Here is a 17,889-nt window from a genome sequence, read left to right on the forward strand (position 1 = left end):
CCCGCTCACGGTGAGCGCGCGACCAAGATGAGCGAATGACCCGAACGACCGGCTCGAGTGACGCCGGGAGCGAGGGGCCGCTGGGGAGGGTCGGAGGCCGGACGGTCTTCCCAACCCTTTCCCGTCCTCCATTATTAACGGCTCTGGCAGGTCGGGGATGTTTCCGACGCACGTATTTGATTTCCGTTGCTTAAAATACCAGCCGCGCGCTGGGTGTCTGGTTCCCGGGCGAGGGCTCTCCCTCCCGGGCCGGGGAGGGGGGTCTCCGCCCGCTCCGCCTCTCCGCTCCCTCGGGCCTCGGCGACCCCGGGCTCCCCGCCCCCTCCGGGAGGTCCCTCGGCCGGCGGCCGCCACCCCCCCGCGTTCCCCTCGCCCCCCCCCCCCCCCCCCACCTCGCCGCGCCGCTCCGCGACCGGAAGGCGGCCCGCACGCTTCGCTCTTCCCAGTGCCGGCCTTCCCGCCGTACCTCCGTCTCATCCGTCTCACCGCCGGCCTCTCGCCCACGGCCCGCCTCCGGCGTGGCTCGGTGGAAGGAGCCCGGGCCTGGGAGTCGCAGCCCGTGGGTTCGAATCCCGGCTCCGCCTCGTGCCGGCTGGGTGACCGGGGGCAAGTCGCTTCACTTCTCCGGGCCTCGGTTCCCTCGTCTGGAAAACGGGGATTGACTGGGAGCCTCACGGGGGGACGACCCGATGACCCCGGATCTCCCCCGGCGCTCAGAACGGCGCTCCGCACAAAGTAAGCGCCGAACGGACACCAACATTATCGTTCCTCTCCGACCGACAGTCCCCCCCCCACGCAAAGCGTCGCCGAAGGCCCGTCTCCTCCGAGAGGCCTGCCCGGCCTAATCCCTCATTTCCTCTTCTCCCATTCCCTTTTCTGTGTCTCCCTCGCACTCGAATTTGCTCTATTTCACTCACCCCTCCCTCGGGCCCGCAGCACTTACGGATATCTATAATTTATTGATTTCTAATAATGGAAGCTCGCTGTGGGCAGGGAACACGTCCACCGAGTCTGGCACACTTTTCCCGAGCTCGCCCAAGCGCTTAGTACAGTAATCTACACCCAGTGAGTGCTCAATAAGGACGACTGATTGATCGACGGATGGAGTGGAAGGAGAGGCAGAAGGCCGGGGAGGGAGGGAAGGCGGGAGGGAAGGCGGGAGGGAGGCGGAGGGGTCAAAGGCCGACGGGAGAGCTGAGCCGGCCAGCCTGGAGCGATCCGGACACGCCGACGCCGACGGTGTGCAAACGCCCCGTTCCCCGGCGGACGCCTCTTCCCGCTCAAATCCTGTCCCTTTTTTTTTTTCTTTTTTTCCTTTTAGGGTATCCGCTAAGCACTTGCCCCGTGCCAGGCACCGTGCTGAGCGCTGCGGTAGACTGTCAGGTTGGACACGGTCCCCGGCTCACGCTCACAGCCTTAATCCCCATTTTAGAGACGGGGCCCGGGGACACGAAGCGGCTCGCCCTCGGTCCCAGAGCCGAAGAGAGGCAGAGCCGGGATGAGAAGCCAGGTCCTTCCGACGCTCGGGGCCACGCTCCTTCCCTCCCGGACTAGCCGGACGCGGGACCGCCCCGGCAGGCCCCCGTTCCCACCGGAACGATACGATGACCCGCGAATTCCCGGGGCTCGGGCTCGGCTGCCCAACACGCTCGCGTGCGCGCGCTCTCCCTCGCTCTGCGTTTTGCTTGACCTCCGGCTCCCGTCCGGGTCTCCCCACCTCCCGGGCCCGAACCCCCAGATCGGCTCCGCTTCCTACCGTTCGTTCGTTCAACGGTGTTTATTGAGCGCTTACTACGTGCAGAGGACCGGACCGAGCGCCTGGAATGGACGACTCGGCAACGGATAGAGACGATCCCCGCCCGGTGACGGGCTCACGGTCTCTCCCCTCACCTCACGCTCCAGAAGGGAGACCCAAGCCGGGCTGGGAGAGGTGCCCCTCGGGGACGACCCCCGCGCTCAAACGCTCGGCTCGCTCCCCTCCTCGGGGCCTCGGCCGGCCCCTTGCCCGCGCCCCCGCCCGCCCCAGGGAGACGTTCGGGAAGCCCAGCGGTCGGGGTGGGGGCGGAGGGGGCTAAGGAAGGGACCGGGCGGGTCCGGCTTCGGGGGCCGGACCGTCCCGGTGGCGCCGGGGGGCCCGGGTCGCCCCGTCCGGCCGCGAGGGGGAAACAGAGTGCCATTGAGCCCCCGGGGACAATGGGCTCTTATTCCCCGGGCCGCGGAGAGCGGGCCGGCAGCCGGGGGCGGGGAGCGGAACGTGGGCTCCGGGGGCCGGTGGGCCCGGGCCAGGCGCCGGCCTTCCCTCCCCTCCCTCGGAGACCCCCCCCGCCGTGACCGCCTGCGGCGAACCCAGGCGGGACGGGGACTGGGGCCCACCCAATTTGCCCGTACCCGCCCCGGCGCTCGGCAGAGTACCCGGCACGTAGTAGGCGCTTCACGAACACCGCGGTTATTAACGGCTGCCGTTACCACTGGGGGCGGGACACCGACCGGCGGCAGTCGGGCCGGGGGGGACCCGGGGATGGGAGACCGACGGACTGGGGGGGGGGCGCCGGCTCCCGGACCTACGGGTCCGGGGCCCGCGTCATTCGCTCTCCCGGTCCGAGCCCGCGGTTCCCGGCGACGCCTTATCGGCTCTAGGTTAAATCCGGTCCGACGAGACGGCCGTCGCCTCTCCGCCCCCCTTAATGCCCGGTCGGGAGGCAGAGGGCAGAGGGGCCGGGGGCCGCGGCCCCCCGTCCGGGGCGGCCCCCGGACCCTTCGGGCCGCACATTCCAACGCGTCCGAGCGGAACCCGTCGACGGAGAGACCAACCGAGGCTGCAAGACCGAGGCCTCTCCTCCGCTCCTCCTCCTCCCCGTCGCCCCGAGTCCCTCCCTCCGCTCTAACCCCCCTTCCCCGCCCCACGGCATCGGCACGTATACGCGCGTGTTGTTCGGTATATTTTACGAATGACGTGTCCGTATCTCTAATTCTATCTATCCACGGGGACGCTACCGAAGCCCGTCTACTTGTCCCGTTGCCCGTCGCCCCCGCTCCTGGTCCGTGAGCCCGTCGTCGGGCAGGGATTCTATCTGTTGCCGAACTGTACTCTCCGAGTGCTCGGTACGGCGCTCCGCGCACAGTGAGCGCTCAGTAGATCCGACTGAATCTGGACGAATGCAGGATGAACCACCGCCCCCTCCCCGTCCCGACCTGGTTTCCCATCAGGAGGCTGGAACGTTCGTTCCGGAGACTGTTTATCACTCCTTCCCACCGGGAGCCCCGGGAGGGACGGGAACCCTGTCGGCTCCGACTGTATCGTCGCTCCCCGGGTACCGAGCGCAGCGTCGGACACGGGGTGGGCACTTAGCAAATACCATCACCGCTGACAGCGATAGTAAAAATAACAGAGAAGCAGCGTGGCTCGGCGGAAAGAGCCCGGGCTTGGGAGTCAGAGGTCATGGGTTCGAATCCCGGCTCTGCCACTTGTCAGCTGCGTGACCGTGGGCGAGTCACTTAGCTTCTCTGTGCCCCAGTTCCCTCATCTGTAAAAATGGGGATTAACTGCGAGCCCCACGTGGGGCAACCCCATGACCCTGCATCTCGCCCAGCGCTTAGAACGGTGCTTTGCACATGGTAAGCGCCGAACAGATACCAACATCGTTTTACTATTAATTGCGGTACCGGTTAAGCGGTGGCCGGGGCGGATGCAAGCGAATGGGGTCGGACGCGGTCCCTGTCCCGCGTAGAATTCGCAGGCCCGATCTCCATTTTACAGATGAGGGAAGAGAAGCCCGGAGAAGCGAAATGACTTGCCCGAGGCCACGCGGCGGACGAGGGCCGGGATCAGTGCCCGCGACCCTCTGACGCCCAGGCCCGGGCTCTGTCCGCTCCGTCTCTCGAAGCGACGGCACCTCCGCTTTTAAAGGGGGGGTCCCGGGTCGGGGCCGGGGCTCACCGGGGGCCGCTTCCCTCCCCCGAGACCCGCCCCCCCCCCCCCCCAACGGTCGATCGGTGGCGTTTCTCGAGGACTTACCGCGCGGGCCGAGCAGCGGCCCCGACCGGGCGCGGGGTGAATTTCGGAGCCGGCCCGGCCGGGGCCGGGGGCCGGCCGACGGCCTGCGGGATCGGATGGCTCACGCTTCCCGGCTGGAACCCGGACGGGGAATTCCCGCGGAGGCCGGGGGCCGCTCCGGGCTCACGGCGGGCAAGGACCCAGAGGGCGCCGACCCCGGGAGGCGGCGGAGGGGCGGCCCGGCCAACCCGGGGGCGCGGCGGCCGGGGGCCGAAGACGGACGAACCGGCCCGGCGGCCTCGGGAATCGTTCGTTCCTCCCGTCGCGCTCGTTGAGCGCTTACTGTGTGCAGGGCACCGTACTGATGGCTCGGAAAGTACGCTTTCATTCGGTCGATCGTATTCATTGAGCGCTTACTATGTGCAGAGCACCGTACTGAGCGCTTGGAATGTTACGGTCCCTGCCCTTTGACGGGCTTACGGTCTAATCATAAGAACGGTGCTCGTTAAGTGCTTACCATGTGCCAAGCCACCGTTCTAAGCACTGGAGTAGATAATGACAATGACGATGGCATTTATTAAGCGCTTACTATGTGCAAAGCACCGTCCTAAGCGCCGGGGGGGGGGGGGTATACAAGGCGATCAGGTGACCCCCCCCCCCACGTGGGGCTCCCGGTCTTCGTCCCCGTTTTCCAGATGAGGTCACGGAGGCCCAGAGGAGTGAGGCGACCCGCCCGAAGTCACGCAGCTGACAGGCGGCCGAGCCGGGATTCGGACCCGTGACCTCTGACTCCCAAGCCCGGGCTCTATTCCGCCGAGCCTCGCTGCTCGGTCACCACGGGCTCAGGACAGTGCTCTGCGCACAGCAGGCGCTTAATGAATACGATCGAATGAATGAGCGGACGCAGTACGAACGAACGAACGAACGAAGGGGCCGCTCGGCGCCTCCCAGTCAGACGGTGAGTCCCCGGCGAGACGGGATGCGCCCCATCTGACCGTCTTCTCTCTACCCCAGCGGCTGGTGCGGTGCCTGGCACAGAGTCAGCACTGCATTTCACTTTTTTAACGGCCTCCGTTAAGCACTCACCCCGTGCCGAGCCCTGTTCTAAGCGCTGGGGTACATACGAGGTGATCGGGTTGCCCCCCCCCCGCCCCCCCCCGTGGGGCTCCCAGTCTTCATCCCCATCTGACAGACGAGGTCGCTGAGGCACAGAGGAGTGAAGTGACTGGCCCACGGTCACCCAGCCGATGAGCGGCGGAGCCGGGATTAGAACCCACGACGGCTGACTCCCAAGCCCGGGCTCTCTCCACTGATCCCGCTGCTTCTAAGGGCCGGGGTAGATGAGGCTAATCGGGGAGGACGCAGTCCCTGTCCCCCACGGGGCTGACGGCCTTAATCCTCATTTTCCAGCTGAGGTAACTGGGGCACGGGGAAAAAGGGACCTGCCCAAGGTCACGCGGTCCCGATCGGAACCCAGATCGTTCGGACCCCCAGGCCCCAGCTCCATCCGCTAGGCCACAGCGCTTCACTCGACAGTCATAAAAATGAACCGCGATATCCGTTCGGCGGCCACTACGCGTGGAGGACCGTCTCGAGCGCCGGGGTAGATAATCAGGTTCGTTCATTCCATAGCATTTACCGAGCGCTTACTATGTGCAGAGCACCGTACCGACCGCTTGGAACGGACGAATCGGCAACAGACAGAGACGGTCCCTGCCCTCTGACGGGCTCACGGTCCGATCGGATGCCACGTGAGGCTCCCGGTTCCCTGAGGAGGAGGGAGAACGGGTACCGAATCCCCGTTCTGCAGACGAGGGACCTGAGGGATTTGAAGGGACTCGCCCAAGGCCACGCGGCACGCGGGTGGCGGAGCCGGGATCGGAACCCAGGTCCTCCGACTCCCGGGCCCGGCCCCTCTCTCCTAGGCCGCGCTGCTCCTCTACGATCGGCACTACTGTTTTTAGTATTATCACTATTAATGATGACGGCGGTATCCGTGAAGCGCTCGCTACGCGCGGAGCACCGTTCTAAGCGCCGGGGGAGGCTCACGGGTAATCCCCATTCTACGGACGAGGTGACCGGGGCCCAGAGAAGCGACTCGCCCACGGTCACACGGCCGGCGAGTGGCAGAGCCGGGAGTCGAACCCGTGACCTCTGACTCCGAAGCCCGGGCTCTTTCCACTGAGCCACGCTGCTCGCCGAGTCCCAAGATGGCTTTTTCCGGGAAGGAGCCCGGAAAAAGCCACCAGGGGATATGCCGGGGATTCCACCTCCACGGACGAGGGCGAAGGGAGGGGTCCGGGCCGGCCCTCCCCGGGGCCACCGCCCCCGGGTGGCTCGGAGGGAACAGCCCGGACCCGCCCTGGGGAACCAAGCGACTGCCGGGCTCCCGGCGTGACCCGGGAGGAACGGAGCGGCTCCGAGCGCGGCACGGCCCGGTGACGACGGCGCAGGCCCGGAGGTCAGCGGGACCCGGGTTCCCATCCCGACTCCTGTCTGAGTCACCTCGGGCAAGTCGCCGCGCTTCCCTGTGCCTCGGTTCCCTCCTCTGTAGAGCGGGGACTGAGACCGTGAGCCCCACGTGGGACGGGGACCGCGTCCCACCCCGTTTGCCCGTGCCCACCCCGTCTCTCAGTACGGTGCCCGGCCCGTAATCGTCAGCCCACGATTCATCATTATTCTAAAGCGGTCGCTGCTTCTTCCGAGGGCCTAGTACAGTCTTCCGCACCTGGTGAGCCCTCGATAAATACCTCCGGTCGACCGATGGATTCCTAACCTCTCCCGAACACCGTCCGCTCCCCCAAATCCACTCTGAGGACCAGCGGGACATTCGGTTCGTCCTACCCTACGTCTCCGGGGCAGGGCGGGCCCGGTCGATCGATCGGTCGGATCGACCGAACGTTCACTGCGTGCAGAGCGCCGAATTGAGCGCTAGGGAGAGTGCCGGAGAGTCGACAGGCACGGACCCCGTCCTCGCGGAGCCCGCAATCCGGCACCGAGGAAGCCGACGCGTGGAAGGAGGGCGACCGGTGGAATTCAGGGAGCGCGAGGAGGCGAACGTAAGGGCCGCGCGGCCGGGGTCGGGGTGAATGAGGGGGAACGGACCCGAGAGCGGAGGAGAAGGAGCGTAATGGCGTCCCCCCGCTTCCGGCTTGAGGCCCCGCGACTAAAGTACGCCTAAAATTCTAGGCCCGGCTCTGCTTATCCTCTGCCGGGCCAACTTGGGCAAAACCCTTAGCCTCTCTGAGCCTCAGTTTCCCATCAGATAACAGAGCTAGGTCCTGCCCCTCCTGCATCCCCCTCTCCCAAACCCCCAACCCCCTACCCGGGGACCTCGTGAGGACAAATGCCATAAAGCTCTGGAAGGGCAGCTCACGGTCTGCGAGATCTGGGGCCTCGCTTTCCTTCCCGACCCCGGAGGGGTCTCCCGTTCAGAGAGCCGATCCCCGTGGGGTGGAGCCGGGCCGGCGGCCCACGCGGTGCCAGCGGATCACGGGGCGCGGACGGGTTGCCCGGGGCCGATCACGGGACGGCCCCGGCCCGGCCCGCCCCCCTCCCCCCCCCCCCCCGCCCCCCCGGCTCGGCAGGAGCCCGAAATCCGAAACACGTCGAGGAAGCCGCCGGGCCCGGGGCGACCCTCTCCCTCGGCCCCGTTTCCGAGAACAACCCCGTCCCCGAGGAGTCTCCTCGGCCCCGTCTCGCTCACGAGTTCGGGGGCGGGGGGACGCCGAAGGCCGAAGACAAAAGAGCCCAAGGCTCCGTTATTCCGGCGAGGCCGGGCCCGGGGTGGGGTCTGTGGGGGGACCCCCCCCCCCCGCCCCGATCCTTCAGCAGGCGGAGGGGCGAGGCCCGGTGGCCGGCGCCGGGGAAGGGAAAACGGGCCCCGGTCCAGGACCAGTGAATAGGCCGACCCGGCCGGTCCGCGGGCCCGTGCCGGGAATGACGAGCAGCCGGAAGAAAGGGTGGGGGCGGGGACCCGTCTCCCCGGGGGTCCCGGGACAGCACCGAGGCCCGGAGGTCCGGGCTCGCCCCACGGTCGGCGCCAGGTAGGAAGAGCCGGTCCTCCCCGGGGGAGGTCGGCCCGGACCCCCTCCGTCGGAGTTGCTGAGCGCCCGGCGTGCGCGGCGCACCGTGCCGAGCGCTTGGGAGGGTCCGGTAGGGCGATATGACAGGCACGGTCCCCGCCCACGGCGAGCTTCCGGTCTAGGGTCCCCCGGCTGAAGGGGGCCCGGGCCCGGATCCCCAAGAGCCAGGTCGGTCCCGGCGGGGGGAGGGGCCTCTCCCGGCCCAATCGGGGGGCGATCCAGGAGGTAGAGCCCGGGGCCGGGAGTCGGAAGATCACGGGTTCTAATTCCGGCTCCGCCATCTGTCTGCCGCGTGACCCCGGACAACTCACCGCGCTTCTCCGGGTCTCGGTTCCCTCACCTGCAAGACGGAGACTGAGACCGCGCGCCCCGCACGGGACGGGGACTGGGTCCGGCTCGATTCGCCCGTATCCGCCCCGGCGCTAGCGGCGCGGCTCGGTGGAAAGAGCCCGGGCTTGGGGGTCGGAGGTCACGGGCTCTGATCCCGCCTCCGCCACGTGTCGGCCGCGTGACTTCGGGCAAGCTACCTCTCTGCCTCGGTGACCTCGTCGGCAAAATGGGGACTGAGACCGTGAGCCCCACTGGGACAACCCGATCACCTTGTATCCCCCCGGCGCTTAGAACAGCGCTTCGCACGTAGTAAGCGCTTAAATACCGTCATCATTATGACGGCGTCCGGCACGTAGTAAGCGCTTAGCAAAATGCCATTATTATGATTATCTGGAGAGGTCGGGAGGACCCGGGGAGGGGGCCTCGTCAGAACTGGTCCAGAGACACCCCCCACCCCGCCCACCCCCCCGCACTTCCGAATCCTCCCCTCCCTCCCCCGGAAGACCGGGAATAAGTCCGGAGCTGGACCTGGGAGGTCGCGTGGGTCGGGGCTCAGCTCCCGGGCGGCTGGGGAACGGCGAGGAGGACGGGCTGACCCAGAAACGCTGCCCCTCTCCGGGACTCCATCTGCTCCCCAGGAAGGATGAGGACGACGGGATCCGTCAAGGGCTCACTACGTGTCGAGCGCTGCCCTGAGCGCCGGGGTGGATAGAAGCCAACAGTAATAACGATAATGACGACGGCATCCGTTACTATGCGCGGAGCACCGTTCTAAACGCCGGGGGGAGATACGGGGTCATCGGGTCGTCCCAGTCTGAGGCTCCCAGTCTTCATCCCCATTTGACAGAGGAGGGAACCGAGGCCCAGAGAAGCGAAGTGACTCGCCCACGGTCACCCGGCTGCCAAGTGGCAGAGCCGGGATCCGGACCCACGACCCCTGACTCCCAAGCCCACGCTCTGTCCACTGTGCCACGCTGCTCCTCTATCAGGTTCGACGCGGTCCCCGTCCCCGACGGGGCTCGCCGTCTTCATCCCCATTTTAGAGATGAGGTCGCTGAGGCCCAGAGAGGCGAGGCGACCCGTCCGAGGTCCCGCAGCAGACCGGCGGCCGAGCCGGGACCAGAACCCGGGTCCTTCCGACCCCCAGGCCGCGCCGTCCAGTCAGAGGGCCGCAGCCGGGCGGGCTGGGCAACGTCAGGCGTGTCCTACGTCCGCTCGGGCCCTCTTCCTCGCCCTGCTCGGGGAGGGCGGAACTCGGGGCCGCGGGGAGAGAGGGGAGTTGGGCCTGACCTGCCCGTGCCGAACAACGTAGGCCTGAGATTGAGGAGAGAAAGCTCCCGGGGGGGTGGGAGCTCTCTTCTGGCCTACCCCACTCGCTGACTTTCCTGTTCAATTGTAATTATTCTCAGATTTTACTCTCCAGGGTGCTCAGCACACCGTAAGCACTCGAGAAATACGACCGGCCGACTGACCGACCCGCCTTCCCGGCACAGCTGCCCCTCTTAGGGCCGAGTGACGGCACTCACCGAGCACCCGCTGGGGGCAAACACCGTACTAGGCGCCGAGCAAGAAACACCCAGACGAGACACAGACCCAGCCCCGGCTCCCCCCCCCCCCCCCCCCGAAGGGCTCGCAATCGAGGCACACGAGAACGTCGAAGGGGAAGAGACGAGTCCTCTAGATTGTAAGGTCCGCACGGGCAGGGGACGTTTCTCCCCGCTCGGTCGCTTTCGAGTCTCCCGAGAGCTCAGCCCGGTGCCCCGCACCCAGTAAGAGCTCGATAAATACCGCGGATTGCCTGACCCCGGTAAATACGTCGAGAGCGGGAGGCCGCGGGGACCAGAACTGTCGCGCTTCAGGCTCCCTGCGCCGCAGTACGACCCTCACAGCGATCCCGGCTGTAATTCGGTAAGCGCTTGCTGCTAATAGTAATAATCGTCATCATTACGGCATCTGTCAAGCGCTTACTCTGTGCCAGGCACCGTCCTGAGCGCCGGGGTAGATACCAGGCGGTCGGGTCGCCCCGCGGGAGGCTCGCAGTCTTCATCCCCATCTTCCAGATGAGGGAACTGAAGCCCAGAGAAGGGAACCGACCTGCCCAAGGGCACGCGGCAGGCAGGCGGCGGAGCCGGGATTAGAACCCGCGTCCTCTGACTCCCGAGCCCGCGTTCTCGCCGCCGGGCCACGCCGCTTCTACGCGCAATGACGCCGACCGGGGTATTCGGTGGTCCCTCGCTAATCGTAACGGGCATCATTATCACTGTCGTCGCGGCATCCGTCGAGCGCTCGCCGGGCGCCAAGCCCCGGGCCGAGCGCCGGGCCGGACGCGACCGAGCCCCCGCCCCACGAGGGGCCCGAGGAGGCCCCGCCCCGCCGCCGGCGTTCGAGTCCGTCCCGGGCCGGAGGAGGGGTTGGCGGGGCCCGCTGTCGAAGCCTCGGGGCGGGGAGCCGACCCCGGTTTGGAGCCCCAAGGGGCCGGGAGGATTAAGGAGGGAGAGGCGGGGCGGGTGGAGAGACAGCCGGTTTCGGTCCTGCAAGAAAAACCAGGAGGGGAAATCCCGAGTCGGTTCCCCTTCACAGAGCCGGCGGCGATCTCCTGGATTCCAGCGGATTGCTGGAGCGGGGGCGGCTCGGCGCCGCAGGTACAGCGTGGCTCAGTGGAAAGAGCACGGGCCCTGGAATCGGGACTCATGAGTTCGTATCCCAGCTCTGCCACGTGTCGGCTGCGTGACTGCGGGCGAGTCACTTAACTTCTCTGGGCCTCAGTTCCCTCGTCCGTAAAATGGGGATTGAGACCGGGAGCCCCACGCGGGACGACCTGCTTCCCCTGTGTCTACCCAGCGCTTAGAACGGTGCTCGGCACACAGTAAGCGCTTAACAAGTACCAACGTTATTATTGGGTAGAGAGGCGGCCCGGGCCGGGGCCGGTCGATGAAGCCGGGAGAGACCCAGGAATGGAACCCAGGTGACCCAATCCCTTGCTCTGCACCCGGTCTTCCGGGCCTCCGGATGGCTCCTCCGGGCGGGCGGCGGGCCCGGCGGAGGACGGGAGATAAGGGAGCGCCAGAGGGGAGCGACAGGGAAGAGGCAGGGCGGGGTCGCCCCAGGGAGCCAGGGAAGACGGCCACGGTTCTCCCCTCCTCTCGACGGCCCGGCTCCCCACGATGCCGGGAGGCTTAACCCGGAGGCGAGTGTGGAGGGCCCGCCCCGGACCGCCGGGGGCACGGGGACATTCGCCGGACCGAGCGACCCGAACGGGCGCTCCCTCGGCCCGACCGCCCGCCCTGCCCCGCTGCCTCCCGCCCTCCGAGACCCGCCGGTCACTCGACCGGCCTCACGGAGCGCTCGCTGCAGGCGTGCGTTCGTTGGACGGTACGTGTGGAGCGCTTGCCGTGTGCGGGGCGCCGTACGAAGCGCTCGGGAGGGCACGGTGCAACAACAGACGCGTCCCTGCCCCCGACGAGCTCACGGTCTAGAGGGGGAGGGGGACGTGCGTACAAATAAACAGATCCCGGATCTGCCACGTGTCAGCTGTGCGACTGTGGGCGAGTCACTTCACTTCTCCGTGCCTCGGTTACCTCATCTGTAAAATGGGGATGAAGACTGTGAGCCCCACCTGGGACGACCTGAAGACCCTGCATCTCCCCCAGCGCTTAGCACGGCGCTCTGCACATAGTAAGCGCTTAACCGATACCGGCATTATCATTACAGATAAATCGATCGCAGACGTACGCATACGCGCCACGAGGACGATACAGCAGGGAAGCAGCGTGGCCTAATGAACCGCCCGCGGGCCCGTGAGTCGGAAGGATCTGGGTTCCAGTGCCGACTCCTCCACCTCTCCGCTGCGTGACCTCGGGCAGGTCGCTTCGTTTCTCTGCGCCTCGGTGGCCTCCGCCGCAAAACGGGGGTTAAGACCGTGAGCCCCGTGGCGGCCGGAGACAGCGTCCCACCCGATTCGCCCGGATCCGCCCCGGCCCTCGGCGGAGCGCCTGGCTCGGGTCCCAGGTCTCTCTCTGTTGCCCAAATGTGCTTTCCGGCGCTCAGTACGGTGCTCGGCACAAGTCGGCGCTCAATAAATACGACGATGAATGAATGACTCCCAGGCCCGCGCTCTATCTCCTTAATAATAATAATAATAATAACGTTGGTATCTGTTAAGCGCTCACTATGTGCAGAGCCCCGTTCTAAGCGCCGGGGCAGATACAGGGTAATCAGGCGGTCCCACGGGAGGCTCACGGTTAATCCCCATTTTACAGATGAGGTGACTGAGGCCCAGAGAAGTTAAGTGACTCGCCCACGGTCACACAGCTGACGAGAGGCAGAGCCGGGAGTCGAACCCGTGACCTCTGACTCCAAAGGCCAGGCTCTTTCCACATCCCCTTGGCACGCTGCTTCTCCCCTAGGAGCTCCCGGGTGAGTCTAGCCCCAGAACTTCATTCTCTCGCTCAATTGTATCTACTGAGCACTTACTGTGCGCAAAGCACCGTACCAAGCGCTTGGGAGAGTACAGTATAACGACAAACAGCGACCCCGGAACTGGCGGGACGCGGAGGGGCAGGTGCGGAACGGATCCGGCCCGGCGAGTCCGGGGGGCCTCCTCTTCTCGACCGTCAGCTCGGCGCGGGCGAGGAACGTGATGATGTTCGCGCTTCTTTGGCGCTTACTGTGCTCTAAGCGCCGGGGGGGGGGGGGATACAAGGTCACGAGGTTGTCCCACGTGGGGCTCCCGGGCTGCATCCCCACGTTCCAGACGAGGGAACGGAGGCCCCGGGAAGCGAAGCGGCTGGCCCAAGGTCAGCCAGCTGACAGGTGGCGGAGCCGGGATTAGAACCCACGACCCGGGACTCCGTTATACTGCCGCCGCGTATTCTTCCGAGCGCTCAGTCCAGCGATCTGCAGCCAGTGAGCGCTCACTAAATACCAACGATCCACGGGCCGGGCGATCCTGCGTCCTTCAGGCACTTACTAGGCGCCTATGCGTACTGAGCGCCGGGGCGGCCACAGGGCCGGACGCAGTCCGTGACCCGCCCGGGGCTCACGTTACCGTTCCCTTCCGCGTCATCCCCAGCAGTGGCAGTCACCGACCGGCCCCCGCGCCGAGGAGTACGCGGCCGATCCCGCCTACCTCCCCACCGGGACTCTCCCGAGCGCTCAGTACGGTGCTCCGCACCCAGTCGGGACTCAACGGCCGGCGGCCGAAAGCGGAGAACGGGGTCCCGGGGGCTCTGACGGCCGGATGGGGGGGAGCGGGGACGCGGGGAGAGGCTCTCCTCTCCACGCACCATCCACCCGTCGCCCGCCCGCGGAAGCTCCGGTGCGGATCGCCCGATAAGTCGGCCGGCCCTTCCCCGGGCTGCTGCCGCAGAGCGGGGCGCTGGAAATCTCCAGGGAAGGGGAAGGGCCGCCACGGCAACCCCAAGGTGATAATAACAATAACGATGTCGGCATTTAAGCGCTTACTACGTGCAGAGCACCGTTCTGAGCGCTGGGGGAGATACGGGGTGATCGGGCCGCCCCGCGCGGGGCTCCCAGTCTCCGTCCCCATTCTCCAGATGAGGGAACTGAGGCCCAGAGAAGCGAAGTGACTTGCCCAGAGTCACACGGCTGCCGAGGGGCGGAGCCGGGATTCGAACTCACGACTCCCAAGCCCGCGCGCTCTTTCCACCGAGCCACGCCGCCAAGATGAATTCCCCGGTGGCTTTCCGGCGGCCGGACGGGCGGATCCCTTCGCGGGGGTGGGGGGGGGGGGGGCGGGGGCCCGGCCCGCCCCCGGGGCCTCGATCCCTCGTTGGCCCACGCCCTCCCCGCCGCCTCCTTCCTGGGGGTGCCGCGCCGGCCCGCCCGGCGTGCGTTGGAAGGGCAGGGAGGAGGAGGAGAGCCGTCCGGGCGGGATCGGGCGGGCAGCGCCCCGGAGACGGTCCGTTACTCCCGAGGGTTTGGGGTGGAGATTAAGGGGGGCCTCTCCCACGACCACCGAGCCCCCCGGAGAATTCTCACCTCCCTTCCCTCGTTGGAGGGGGGGGATCGACGGAAGAGACCCCGGCGGGCGGAGGTCCCGGCCCTCGACCCGGCCGGGCCCGACGGGATCTGACCTCTTCACCTCTCTTCCCGGGGGCAGGCGGGGGCGGGCGCCTCCCGGCTCCGTTTCCCACCTCCCCGGCCGCGACTTCGGCACTCTACTCCACCCTCGCATCCCCCAGCACTTTTCTGACGATCATTTCTCATCTTCCCGTTCCACAGCGGGCACCGTATTAAGCGCTGGGGTAGATAACGGAGGACTCACCGACGAGAGGGAAGGGGATTTGATCTCCGTTTTTCAGATGGGATACCTGAGGCCCCGAGAGGTGAAGCGACTCGCCCGAGGTCACCCGGCGGGCAGGTGGCGGAACGGAGATTGGAACCCGGGTCCTACTGGCTCTCGGGCCTGGGTTCCCTCCGCCGGTGATGATAATCTTGGTATCTGTTAAGCGCTTACTATGTGCAGAGCGCCGTTCTGAGCGCAGGCTCAGGAGTGGAGGATAGAGCCCGGCCCCGGGCGTCCGAAGGCCCCGGGTTCCAATCCCGGCTCCACCGGGACTCGGCCGCCGTGTGACCTTGGCCAAGTCACTTCACTTCTCTGTGCCTCGGTCACCTCATCTGAAAAATGGGGACTGAGACGGGGCGCCCCACGTGGGACAGGGACCGGGTCCACCCCATCTCCTTGCATCCACGCCGGCGCTCAGTACGGTGCTTGGCACGTAGTAAGCACTTACCAAACACCACAAGTATTAGGAGCATTACAGCGCTGCGCACGCAGTAGGTACTCGTGTCTACCCCCTCACTTACATTGGACTTTCCAAACTGCTCAGTCCAGCTTTCTGCACACGGCAAGCGCTCAATAGATACCACTGACTCATTAGGGCACGGAGTAGTTATTATTATTATCATTATAGTATTTGTGACGCGCTAACCTCGGGACAAGCACCGTTCCAAGCCCTGGGGCACAGGTTGGACGCAGTTCTTGCCCCACGTCGGGGAGAGCGGATACTGAATCCCCCCCCCCCCTTTTTATTTTTATTTTTTTTACAGATGAGGAAAGTCTTCCCGGGTTATAATAACGACGCTATCTGTTAAGCGCTCGCTACGTGCCGAGCACCGTTCTAAGCGCCGGGATAGATACGAGGTAATCCGACTGTCCCACGTGGGGCTCCCGGTCTCAATCCCCATTTTCCAGATGAGGTGACCGAGGCACAGAGAAGTGAAGTGAGCTGACCAAAGTCTCACAGCCGTCGATCCTGTCGGTTCTACCGTCGCAAGGGTGGCCAAAATCGCCCCTTCCTCTCCATCCAAACCGCGACCCTATGCATGCAAGCGCTTCTCCCGTCTCGCCTCGGCCACTGTGTCCGCCGCCTTGCCGGCCTCCCTGCCTCCTCTCCCCACCCCGGTTCATACTCCATTCCGTTTGCCCGATTCATTTTCCTTCAAAAACGGTCAGACCGCGTGTTTCCCTACTCCTCGGGAAACTCCAGTCGCCCATCCACTAAACAAAAACTCCTCACCGATGGCTTCAGATCACTTTGCCCCCTCCCACCTCACTCTGCCACTCTCCTACTTCAACCCGGCCCGCAAACTCGGTTCCTCCAACGCTAACCTTCTCGCGGCACCTCAGTCCCGCCGCCGACCGCTCGCCCACATCCTCCTTCTGGCCGGGAACGCCCTCCCTCCTCATATCGGCCAGGTAACTGCTCTCCCCGACTTCAAAACCTTCTTGAAGGCCCGTCTCCTCCGGGAGGCCTTCCCCCACTAAGCCCCTCCTCTCCCGCTCCCTTCTGCGCCCCTCTCACTTGCTCTTTCATCCATCCTCCTTCCCGTCCCCACAACGCACGTGTAGAAATCCCTCTACACCCGTGATCGGTCTTTCCATTCATTTATTTATATTAACGTCGGTCTCCGACTCCAGACCGTGAGCTCGCTGTGGGCAGGAACGTGTCCGCTGGACGGTTAGTACGGTTCTCTGCACGAGGTGAGAGCTCGGCAAATGACACTGATCGATCGATTGCCATCGACGGTCGGAGCCTCGTCCTTTCAATCGGCGACAGTCATCATCATCATCATCACGATAACAGGGGTATCTGTCCATCACCTACTACGTTCTAAGCACTGGGGTAGATCCGACATAATCGAGTCCCACACGGGGCTCACGTGTATTGCGATCAAGCTGTCTTGCTTTCGTCCGTCCGTCTCCCCCGATCAGACCGAGAGCCCGTCAGTGGGCAGGGACTGTCTCTATCTGGTGCCGAAGTGTCCATTCCAAGCGCTCAGTCCGGTGCGCTGCACATAGTGAGCGCTCAATAAATACTATCGAACGAATGAATACAAAGTAGGAGAGAGAACGGGGATCGAATCCCCACTTGGCAGATGAGGGAACTGAGGGACAGAGAAGTGACGTGCCCGAGGTCACACAGAAGGAAGGCGGCAGAGTCTGAGTCAAAACCCAGGTCCTCAATGGAAAGAGCCCGGGCTTGGGAGTCAGGGGTCATGGGTTCAAATCCCGGCTCTGCCACTTGCTAGCTGTGGGACTGTGGGCAAGTCATTTAACTTCTCCGTGTCTCCGTTACCTCATCTGTAAAATGGGGGATCAACTGGGAGCCTCACGTGGGACGACCCGATCACCCTGTATCTCCCCCAGCGCTTAGAACGGTGCTCGGCACTTAGTGAGCGCTTAACGAGTACCAACGTAATCACTATTACTACTGCCAGGCCCGTGCTCTTTCCACCAGGCCATGCTGCTTAAATGGAGAGTACTTAAGCTCTCGCCTACTTCTCCTGCTTCCGCCGTTCCATTCGATCGTATTTATTGAGCGCCGACTGTGCGCGGGGTCCAGCACTGAGCGCTTGGGAGGGTTCGACAGGAAAATAAGCCGACGCATTCCCTGCCCGCGCCGAGCTTCCGGTCCGACGGTCTGTCTCCTTCCGCCTCCTCCATTAGACTGCAAGTTCCTCGAGGGCAGAGAGCGCTGCGTCTCGCTGGGCTCCGCCATCCCCCGGCAGGGAGCTGGGGGAGGACCCCCGGGCCGGACCCCGCCCCGGATCGAGGCCCACCTACCATCCCACACTCTGCCAGGTGCCGTGCCCATCTTGCCGCCCAACAAGGACAGGAGAAGCAGCACGGCCACTTGGCTAGATTCCCTGGCCTGGGAGGACGAGGGACCTGGGTTCTCATCCCGGCTCCACCGCTCTGTCTGTTGGGTGACCTCGGCCGAGTCGCTTCGCTTCTCTGAACCTCGGTTACCTCATCTGTAAAACGGGAATGAAAACCGCGAGCCCCACGTGGGACGTGGAACGCGTCCGACCTCGTTAGCGTGTTTCTACCCCAACGCTGAGGACGGTGCCCGGCCCACGGATAAGCACTTCACAGACATCGTTTAAAAAAAAAAAACAACCCTTACGGGGACAAAGTCCGCAGCCGCCCGTCCCTCCTCAGAGGTTCCTTCCGGA

The 17,889-nt window shown here is 65.4% G+C and overlaps 1 protein-coding gene and 1 long non-coding RNA gene across 2 annotated transcripts in view; one reads left to right on the forward strand and one right to left on the reverse strand.

Moving 5' to 3' along the window:
- PC (pyruvate carboxylase) overlaps window positions 1-17,889 on the reverse strand; it is a 100,516-nt gene that overhangs the window by 60,838 nt on the left and 21,789 nt on the right.
- Window positions 7,970-12,200, forward strand: LOC114810089. The gene is made up of 3 exons (XR_003757828.2): window positions 7,970-8,040; window positions 9,819-10,317; window positions 12,121-12,200. It is a non-coding gene; the product is annotated as an uncharacterized LOC114810089 (long non-coding RNA).

Source organism: Ornithorhynchus anatinus, chromosome 3, assembly GCF_004115215.2.
Source record: "Ornithorhynchus anatinus isolate Pmale09 chromosome 3, mOrnAna1.pri.v4, whole genome shotgun sequence".
NCBI classification, from domain to species: Eukaryota; Metazoa; Chordata; class Mammalia; order Monotremata; family Ornithorhynchidae; genus Ornithorhynchus; species Ornithorhynchus anatinus.